Genomic DNA, 10,575 nt, shown 5'->3' with positions numbered 1-10,575 from the left:
CGGCTCTTTTTCTGATAGACGTGGGGAAGGCAAGGTAGAGATTCAGTCCAAATTTGGCTGTAAGCAAATTCATTATTTAGATTATTTCTCTTGTTCTCTCTCTCTCTCTCTCTCTCTCTCTCTCTCTCTCTCTCTCTCTCTCTCTTCCTCTATCCCTTCTCCCTCTCTCTGTAGCCGTGGCTGTCCTGGAGCTCCATATGTAGATCAGGGTGGCCTCAAAATCACGAAGATCCCCCTGCCTCTGCCTCTTGAGTGTTGGGATTACAGGCGTGCGCCCTTATGCTTGGGCACTTATTTATTTACTTATAGATTTCGTTTTCCTTTGCTCGTTGGAGATGGGATCTTGCTTTGTAGTCAGGGATGACCTGACCTCACTGTACAGACAGGTTGTCCATCCTTAAACCTCAGCAAGGCTTCTCAATAACCTATAATTAGAGAAACTTAGGACAACGTGGAGCAGCAATAGCCACGGCTGGCTTCTGAGAGAGTCACAATTCAGAATGACTGGCACAAATACTCTCCACCAATCTGATTAAAAATTCAATCCATATTCAAAGTTATTAAATATTGAATGTCATTTAATAAAAACAAGCAAGTTAATCAAGCCTTCGATTGGTGGTGGGCTCATAAAAGCTTATAGAGCAGTGGTTCTCAGCCTTCCTAATGCGGTGACTCTTTAGTTCATACAGTTCAGTTCTTCATGTGGTGCTGACCCCCAACCATAAAATTAGTTGCATTGCTACTTCATAACTCATAACTGTCATTTTTATACTTTTATGAATCATAATGTAAACGTCTATGTTTTCTGATGGACTTAGGAGACCCCCATGAAAGGGTCTTTTGCTCCCCAAAGGGGTCAAGGCCCATAGGTTGAGAACCACGGTTATAGAGCCACTCCCTCTGGATTTCATCCTCATCTTTCACCTCTTTGTTTCCTTTTCTGAAGAGAAATACATCATTCATACATACACACATACATACACACTTGCACGCGTACATACATACATGCACACATACATACATGCGTATATACATGCATGCATGCATGCATGCATACATACATACATACATACATACATACATGTGTGTGTGTGCTCAGAGGGCATCGTCATCGTACCTGTGTGGAAGACAATTTGTGGATATTTGTTCTCTTCCACCATGGGTCCCAGAGATTGAACTCAGGTTGTCGGTGATGGCCACAAACACCTTTAGCTATTGAGTTATTTCATTGCCCTCTCTTACTATTTCTTAGTGGGTATGCAAATCACATGACATGTGTGAGCATTTTGGGTCATTGTGGGTTGTTGGGTGGTTACTGCTTGGTACATGTCTGCCATGCATGTGACTCCGTGTGTTGGCTTTTTTCTCTGTACCTCACAAGTGGCTTGGACACTAGAGGTCCTGTGGTCCCCTGTAACTCAGGGTGGCTTCCACAGGTGACTGTTACTCAGGGTTCTGTGCATGCAGTCAGTTCCCAGAGCCAAACACCTCCTTAGGTTCAACCTTTGTCTCTCTGTTCGCCCCTCTTGAAGTGCAAGAAGACACTGTAGCGTTAAGAGCTTGAGCTCTGTTTCAGGCCTGCTACTGGTTTTGTGACTTTGAGTAACTTATGTTCTTGTAGCCTCCGATTCCCTTAAAAAAAAGGGAGAGGGAATGATAATGCTTGCTCTATAGGATTGTCGTGATAGTCTGTGTGTATTTTATTAATGCTATAAGCATCTTAAACTTTAAAAAATTACATTTTTCTCTGTAGTGTATATACCACAGCACACATGGAGAGGCCAAAGTACAAATGTTAGGGCTTGGTTCCCTCCTTCCCCCGTGTGGAAACCAGAGATAGAACTTAGGTTGCTGTCAGGCCTGACATCAAGCGTCTTTAGCCACTGGGCCATTTCACTGGTTCAAGAAATTGTAAATATCTTATTCTTTTGATGAGGCAAGACAGACCCTATGCTAGGCTTTGTGATAGATCTGAGGAGGGCAAGATGTGGATAGCAGACAGACATCCTTCTCTCGTGTCTTGTGGTGTCACGCTCTGTCTGAAGAGTTCAAAAGACCCAAAAGTTCTGAAGTCTTTATTTTACCCAACCAGTCCCTCATATCTCTGAGTATAGTTTTTTTTTTAAACTCTTTGGGGGCCCACAATCCAGCTCCCAAATAAATGCACAGAGATTTATTCTTACTTATGAGTGTCCAGCCAGCCTTAGCTTGGCTTGTTTCTAGCCAGCTTTTCTAACTTAAACTATTCTGTTTCTCTTCAACTACACTTTGCCTCTGGATTTTTTTTTTTACCTTTCTTTATTCTATATATCTTTCTTTCCTTCTTACTCTATGGTTGGCAGTGTGGCTGGGTGGCTGGATAGTTGGCCCTGGCATCTTCTTTCCTTCTTTTCTTGCTCCTCCTCTTCTTTCAAGCCTAGATTTCTCCTATTTATTCTCTCTGCCTGCCAGCCCTGCCTATCCCTCTCCTGCCTAGCGATTGACCATTCATCTCTTCATTAGACCAATCAGGTGTTTTAGACAGGCAAAGCCAAGCAGATTTACAGTTAAACAAATGCAACATGAAAGAATGCAACACATCTTTGCATCATTAAGCAAATGTTCCACAGCATAAACAAAGGTAACACATCTTAAACTAATATTCTGCAACATCTGGAAGTCCTTGATGGGTTCCCTCTTGGGGTTTTTGAGAGTGTCTCTTTAGGAAAGGAGAGGAAACATGGAAGAGAGAAGGTGTGAGGGGCAACCTCAGTGAGGAAAAGGAACAGGTACCTCTGAGCCCTGGGCACCTCTGCCTCCTGGAATTTATTTTCAAGAAGGAGGACTCATCCCAGTTTGACCATAACAGGTCTGTCCTCTCCTTGTGGTCCCATAGAGGACAAACAACAGCACAAAGACTTGAGTTGGGTGGCTGGCTCCTGATCTCTCAGTCAGCCCCAAGAATGCCTTTTCCTCCTTCCCCAGGTAGAATATAAACTTCTAAGTTGGTACTTAGCTACTGTGTGTATGTGTCTACTAGGGGTGGTTGTCTACTAGCTCATTTGGTAGAGTGCTTGCCTAACACGGATTGAGTTCTGGCTTTGATGCCCAGCACTGTGTAAAACCTGGCATGGCATCATACACCTGTAATCCTAGTACTTGGGAGATGGAGGCAAAAGGATCAGAAGTTCAAGGTCATCCTCATTTACATAAGAGGTTCAAGGGCATCCTGAGAGTGTGAGCTTTTGGGTGGCAGGTGGAATTTTGTTCCAAACTTTACCCTTTGGTGAGTAGCATGGTTTTAGATACTACAACTTCCCTAATAAACTTACAGAAGTTGGACCGGGCCAAGCCCTGCAATGCTTCTAGCAGGGCCTCCTGCAAGCAGGCTCTCCTGGCAAGTGAATGATGGATTGTGGGTTCCGGCGACCCCGAGCTGACTCCCAGAGATGTTTGCTAAAAGTGCTTCTGGCTCTGTTGTGACATGTGTTCTTGGAAGCTTGCCATCTGGGCAGGGAAGGCCCAGCTTTATAGATCCATACAGCTTTTTAGAGTGTGGCAGAAAACCAGGCACCCCCTCCCCTTAGCAATCCTTGGACACACAATTCCTGCCTGGCAGTGTGTGTGTCTGTGTGGCAGAGAGATGAGAAGGCAGGGAGACTTGCTTTGTGTAGCTTTTGAGTACAATGGTTATCCGGAAAGACCCATCTACGTCCATGAACCCATGAAGTCACTTAGAAATGGGGAGCTACGGGACAGAAGTGGAGGTGAGAGGCAGGGGAGAGGTGGGGCTCAGAACCCAAGAGTGAATGTGAAGAGGAGCATATGCAAAGCCTAGGTTAAATTTAATTAAATTAATATTAACTGCTGACAGTGGCCAAATGCCACCACTCACAGTGCCAGGAACTGAGCTTTGGGCTATCTTCACAGGGTTCATGGTACTGCTAGTGTTCCCATTTTACAGGGAAACGGAGGCTAGAGGGGTTAAAGTGATTTTTCCCCCAGTGTCATAGTGAGAGGTCATAGTGGCCTCCAAGTGTCAGACCCACACCCTGCAGGGCTATGGTGTTGGGGACTCTTTCATTGTCTAATTCAGTTCCTTCATTGTCGATGGGGAACCGAATTTATCAGCTGGATAGTTGGCCCTGCATAGGAGGGCCAGCACTAAAGGCGGGGCAGGAAGTCCCCGGGGGTGCAGGATTTAAGGAGGGACTCACTCTGGGGGATGGTGCAAGTGCAGAGGCTAAGTGCCTCACCCCAGTCTCAGGCACCAAGGCAGCTCTGCTCCCACGTCGTGAATAACAAGCCCAGGCATCAGCTGTCTATTTGATTGGATATTCCAAGGCATGGAACTGCTGGGGTGTTGATGGGGAGTTTTGTGGGGCCTGAAACCCAAGGTAGAAGGATCTCTTCTCATAATAGTGCCGGGATGGGGGTGGGCTCAGCAGTTATGGGTGAAATGAGGCTTAGAAGCCTGATCAGGTCCTTCCGGAGGAGGATTGTCTATTGTGGGCCAATGGGAAAGGGGTCTCCTGTCTCTTCTCTGAACCCCACTGAGCTGAAACGGCAGATATCAGCTGATACTCCCAGGGTAAGAGCTGGCTCCTCAGACTGCATAGGAGCTACGCTGAGAGGCTCCCCCCAAAGCCACAGACATTATGCCTTCTTTATTGGCAAATTCTTTCTCCAGGTGCAGGCCGCCGTTCCCCAAGTGTGGGACTCTCCACGTGGGTTTAAGTTCAAGGGAAGAAAGAGACAGTTCATCATCCACTCCCTTTCTGGCAAGATGGGAAGTAAGAATTAGCCCCTGACATCTTGGAGAGGGGTAGGGAGTAACACTCTCGATGGCAGGTGGGACATCGCCTGGCCAAGACCAACTAGGAGTGCTGTAGTTTCATCAGACTGAAGTCTTCCCGGTGGCTAGGCACTGTACCCTGTCATTAACACCCACCCCGCCTCCCCAACTCCGGTTTGAAGCCCTGTCCCAGGTCGCAGGAAGCAGAGCTGCTCTAAGCCCAGCCTCTGGAGTTGACCACAGCACGGCAAGTTCTTGCTCTGGGGCGTCAAAGTCTGCACTTCACCAGCGCGTGGCTCAGAGCAGCTGGTTCTTCTGCACACTGAGTTCTTCTCTTTTCTTGCCTTTTCTGGGTCTCTATCCTCAGCAGTTTGGAGATATTCCTGGTTCCCTTCGATCCTGGCTGGCTCCCCGATCCGGAGCTTCTAGAAAGAATAGATGCGGAGGCCACTCTGATCCAGGAGGAAAAAAGGGGAGAAGGGAATCGATGCGAGAGATTACAAGGAAGGGAAATACAGAAAAGAGGGAAGGGTAAAAAAAACCGGTAAAAGAGCGAGAAGGGTGGATGTAAAGTAGGAAAGTGAGAGAGAACCGAGTGAATAAAAGAAGGCAACCGGCAGAGAGAAAGCCAGAAAAAGGAGCGAGCAAACGCACGCGATCGCTGGGTCTGAAGGACCAAAGAGGGAAGAAGGAGGTGGGAGGAGGGAGAGCGCAGGGGGGAGGGAAGAGGGAGGGGCCGAGGGACGCAGGAGGTGGGGGCTGCCGAGGCAGCAGTCGCAGCGGCTCCAGCCTCCAGCTCGCTCACTCGCTCTCAGTGCCCGGAGCCGGTTGCCCGGCTCAGGGCTGTTCGCAGCTCGCGCTCCTGCCGGGGAACCTGAAGCCTCTCCGGCTCCGGAGCACAGGACCGTGGGACTGGCTGGCCCGAGCCCTGGGCACGCCGCGGAAGCAGGTAGATGGTTGGGTGGGGTCCGCGGGGACCAGGAGCCTCGGAGCACTGTGGGTGCATTGGGCCGGGGTGTGGGTTCCAGTCCAGGGGAAGAGGCTTTGCAGCTTCAAGACTAACTTTCCACCAGCTCGGTGGATCCCCAGGCTGCTCCGGCCGGGTCCGGGCTCTGGGAGGCGGGTTTGGAGAGAGGCAGGTGATGGCTGGGCTTGCTGGAGCGCCCTGGGGTCCGTGCGAGATGAGGAGAGCGCCAGAGTGGGCCAGGCACGCGTCCTCCGACCGCAGTCTGTACGCAGCGGCCGCCGCCTCCACGTGCGGGGAAAGACCCTAGAGTCACGGCGCGGGTGTCCGGGAGCAGGAACCTGCCAGCTCTGCATGTATCTGGGAACTCCCGACAGGGAGCCACCCCAGATGTGCGGAACTTGCGCCCGGCACCGCGTCTTTCCCACCCGGGAACCGACGCAGAGCTTCGGGGCTGCGCACAGGTCCCCGCGGAGCCCAAGCCCAGCTTGTGCCCTGCGCAACCTGGACTCACTCTACTTTTTCTTATCCCGACCCCCCACTCTCTCTGAGGGAATCAGGATGCTTTGCAGTCCTGTGGGTTGCCCCCGGTGACATCCCTCCAACCCTCGGCAGCGGCCTCAACACCCAAAGTTAAAAGAGAAGCGAGTCACTCCTCTTGCACTCGTGGGTGACTGTCCCGAAGTTCCTAACTTCTCTCCCAATCGCGGACAGTAGTGTTGTAGGTGGGAACACGGGTGGTCCTCGTGGCTGCCCTGCGGGGCCACCTTCCTCTTAGACTTGATTTATTCTTTTAATTTGTAGGGAAAAAAAAAGACTTAAAAATAGGTAAGAATCGTTCCTTGCGAGGATCAAGGTCGCTAATGGGACGGAGCCATCATCCGTTTGCAGTCCGGGAGCGCCGGATCTCGGCGTAGCGGGTCGCAGAGCCCCTGAGCCCCAGCTGCTTTTTCCTGGAACTGACTCCCACGCTCCATCCCACTGTCGCCGCGTCTCGGGATCTGTCCCCGCGAGCCCCTGCCGTGAGGCCAGTCGGCCTCCTTTCGGACTGGTGATGCTCCAAGTGACTAGGATCAAGCTCTCCCACTCCTCGCCCCTCCGGAAGCCAATAGAGCAGGGCCTCCCGAGGGTTTAGAGGATGCTTATCTGGAGGTTAGGGCTCCCGGCCATCCCAGCTCTCTGTGGCTAGGTTACTTGTGCTGGGCGCCTTCGCTCCCATCACTCAGCTGGGGAAACTGGGGTTAATGTCCTGACCAGGTGGTGGCGCGCGGCAGGCGGCCGGGACTGCCTGAGCCTGTCCCGGGTGGCAGTTTTGGCTCCTGGAGTCCAGAGGCTGGATTCGCCGACCCTCACCGCTTCCCTGTCTTTCTCCAGTCTTTGTTGGACTGCAATCCGAAATGGTCTCTTGTGAGGCTTAGCGCAGGTTTAGAGGTGGCAAAACAAGTGAAGGTCCTTGCGTGGAGGATCGCCTACCAGCGGTTGCTCCCGATCAGTAGGTTGGGTTCAGTGCTCCAGGACATTGACATTAACCCCCAGCCTAGGTTGCGGCTCCTCACCTTCTGCTCCTTCGGCGGATTTCCCTGCGGTGTATATCAAGCACCGGGCTCTCCGTGTTGCTCATATACTGTTTAAACGGCTAGAAACTCGAAGCTTATAACCGCAGTCCTTCCCTTTTCCTCCCATTCTACAGATCAGCCGTCTGAAGCCCAGAGAAGCAAAGGGACTCGCTTAGAGCTGGCTAAGGGGAAAGGGGGAAGTAATCCTGTCTTCCTGCCAAAGGGCTAGGAACATTTTCTAGCTTTCCTTACTGACTTCATCACTTTCTTAGCGCGAGGCAGGTGTTCCCAGTTAGGCCACTGCACTGCAGAATGAACAGGCTGGAGGGCCAAGAGGTTTGGCAGGTTAGAGGCAGCACACCCGATATCCAGCATCTCCTAAGAGTAGCCATGTCTATGGTCTGCAGTTTGTGCGCGCACTGTGTCGGCTTTTAAGTGCCACCGACCTGGCTCTCGGGTGGTCTGTGAAGCAGCCGAAGGCAGGTATTCTGAGGGGAAACCATTCCTGCAGGATGTCGAGTGAGCTTCCTGAACGTAGCCACTGGAGGAGAAGGGCTTTACTGCTAACCCCAGGCAGTAGAGTCTCGCGGGCCAAGGACTTGAGAGCCAGGGCCAAGGAGAACTCAAGTTCAGCCTCTGGCCCACAGCTCCTCTACCTCTATGGAAGTGAAAGGTGAGCCTTCACTCTGAAGGCAGAACTCGGTGACCCTAGGGCCAGGGACACAGCTGTGGAAGCTGTGATTACCTCCTTTCCTCCTGCTCACTGCCCCCCTCCCAGGTTTCAGGCATTCCTCTGCTCCTTCCCAGCTTCACTTTTAGACTCTAGGTGCTGGCAGAGGAGATGGCTCAGCCAGGGGAGGGTGCTTGCCGCCAAGCCTGATAACCTGAGTTCGAGGCTGGAAAATCAAATGGTGGGAGGAGAGCTGATTTGCCCTCTGACCTTCACAGTCTTGCCATGGCCTGCACCCTTGCTCCCAGAACATACATACACACATGTGATAGAATCTAGGTGCTTGGCTGTTCTGGGCTTTGTATGAGTTGGGCATTTCTCCTCGTAAGAACATTTGGTCAGCAGTTAGTTCTGCAGCTCAGCCTTGGGCCCAGGGACCCAGCCCTGATCAGACAGGGAGCATCCCCAGCTCATTATGCTGATTGCCTTGGTCCTACCCTCCTATGCTTACAGTCTAGTTGCAAGGAGGAGGCATGTATATAAAGGACATCTGTAGAATGGCTAGCAGTATAACAAATGACCCCAACCTCCCCTCAAGTGGCTCAGGGGTCCGTGGTGACAAGGTTTGAAACAGTCGGTTATGTGGTTTGGAAAGTCTACTGGTTGCCAGGGGTGACCCAGGAGGGCTGTATTGCTGACCTTATAAGTGGCTCTGGAGAGCTGCCCTGTAGAGTTTCTGCTGGTCAGAGCATGGTAGGAGGCAGTTGGTGACTATCGACAAGAGATCTTGCTAGGTCTCCATAGAGACCGCTGCCAGGTGACTACGTACTTCTGAAACTCCAGCACCCACAGCTGCGTGGCAAGCTCTGGAGCCCCACTGGACAGATGGGTAAGCAGACCTTGAGTCCGAAGACGGCTGTGTAGTCAGAGGGACTCAGTTGCTATAGAATCCAGCATGCCTATGTCCCATTTAAGTTAAAATGCTCTTCTGAGCTGGAGAGGTGGCCCGGTGAGGAAAGTGCCTACTATGGAAGCCTGAGGAGTGTAATTTTCAGAGCCCTCATGAGAAGCTGAGTACGGCAGTATGTGCTTTGTAACCCCACTGCTGAGGAGGTAGAGACAGGAGGCTCCCTGGAACTCACTGGACAGCCAGTCTAGCCTCGTGGGTGAGTCCCAGGTCCCATAGAAAGACCCAGCCTCAACAACAAGGTGGCTAGCTCCTGAGGATGACACCTAAGGTTGGCCCCCAGCTTCTGCATGCACACTTGCACATGTGTGCATGTATCACCATACATCTATGCACGCATGCACACACATAAGTAAACAAACATAAAAATGAAACCTCTCTCAGAAAAAAACAAAACAAAATAGGACGGTGGGGGTGCATGCCTTTAATGTTAGCACTCAGGAGGTGGAGACAGGCAGATCTCTGAGTTCCAGGCCAGCCTGGAGTACACAGAAACCCTGTCTTGAAAAATACCAAACAAACAACCAAAACCAACCAAACAAAGAAACAAAGCAAATCTCACAAAAGACTGAAGCCCTTCTTTCTGTCTGGGATTCAGTAGGGGTCATGCTTCCATTGGGAAAGGTCTTATAGCAACACAGCTCCTAAGCTGCAGCCTTGGCTTCTGATTCAGTGGGCCTGGAGTGGCCTTGCTAATTGCCATTTCCATCCTGCTTCCAGCCATGCTGATGCTCTCACTGTGGGAACCACACTTCAGGTGTGGAGAACTGAGGAAAGAGACTGATTTTCCTGAAGACGCTACTGGAGTGGGGGCTGGGACAAGGCTGTGATTTAGCACCAGGGACTCCCAGGACAAGTTTATATGCGGTCCCATCCCCCTCACCCCCCAGGTGGCCGTAGAATTAAAAGAATATTTTATCTTCATCAGCACACACACAGAGAATATATTGTCATGTAATTAGGGAATAAATAGGTGTCACGTTAGCTTCAGACTTCTGTGCCCCGTGGCTCTGTAGGGGTTTATTAGAGTGGCGTTATAATTGAGAAGGTGTCATCCACTCTCTGAGCCCCTCATAAAACTTTCATGGCCAGGGTGGTCATTGTCCAGAAAGGTGTGTCTTCGTTAAAAAGAAAGGAAGCAGGTTAGGAGGTGGGCGGTTCAGCTAGTAGAGTGCGTGCTCCTGAGTTTGAGACTCAGCACCGAACAAACCAGGTGTGGTGGCCCAGGCCTGTAATTTCAGCATTCAGGAGGTGGAGGCTGGGGGGTGGGGGTGGGGATCAGAAGTTCAAGGTCATCCTCCACTAAGCTGCAAGTTCAAGGAGAGTTTGTACTCTGTGAGACCCTGTCTCAACACCAAGGTGGGGAGGGAGGAAGAGAGGAAGGGAGGGAGGAAAGAATAGAAGGAAAAAGGAAGGGAAGAAGAAAGGGAGGGAAGAAAGAAGGGACAGCAAGATGGTTCTCCTGATTCTGTGCTTCATCTGACAGTTTGCACAAAAGGTGTTCTGAAGGAACAAAGGAGAAAAAAGAAAAAAGGAAAACGAAAAATAGAACTGGGCATGGTGGTGTACGCCTTTAATCCCAGTACTCTGGAGGCAGAGGCAGGTGGATCTCTGTGAGTTTGAGGCCAGCCTGGTCTACAATAG

At 51.0% G+C, this 10,575-nt stretch overlaps 1 protein-coding gene across 10 annotated transcripts in view; it reads left to right on the top strand.

Annotated features, from left to right (window-relative positions):
• The first annotated feature begins 5,549 nt into the window (after positions 1-5,549).
• Megf11 (multiple EGF like domains 11) overlaps positions 5,550-10,575 on the top strand; it is a 328,437-nt gene continuing 323,411 nt past the window's right edge. For 5 of the 10 annotated variants that reach the window (XM_026779412.1, XM_026779411.1, XM_026779416.1 and 2 more), the window contains exon 1: positions 5,550-5,723. The gene's annotated coding sequence lies outside the window, so the exon portion shown is untranslated. The remainder of the gene's footprint in view (positions 5,724-10,575) is intronic. The other 5 variants (XM_026779413.1, XM_026779420.1, XM_026779417.1 and 2 more) reach the window with 1 other exon arrangement.

Source organism: Microtus ochrogaster, chromosome 5 (genome assembly GCF_000317375.1).
Source record: "Microtus ochrogaster isolate Prairie Vole_2 chromosome 5, MicOch1.0, whole genome shotgun sequence".
Taxonomy (NCBI): Eukaryota; Metazoa; Chordata; class Mammalia; order Rodentia; family Cricetidae; genus Microtus; species Microtus ochrogaster.
The sequence above is the reverse complement of the archived record's forward strand: the minus strand, read 5'-3'. Positions and strand labels throughout refer to the sequence as shown.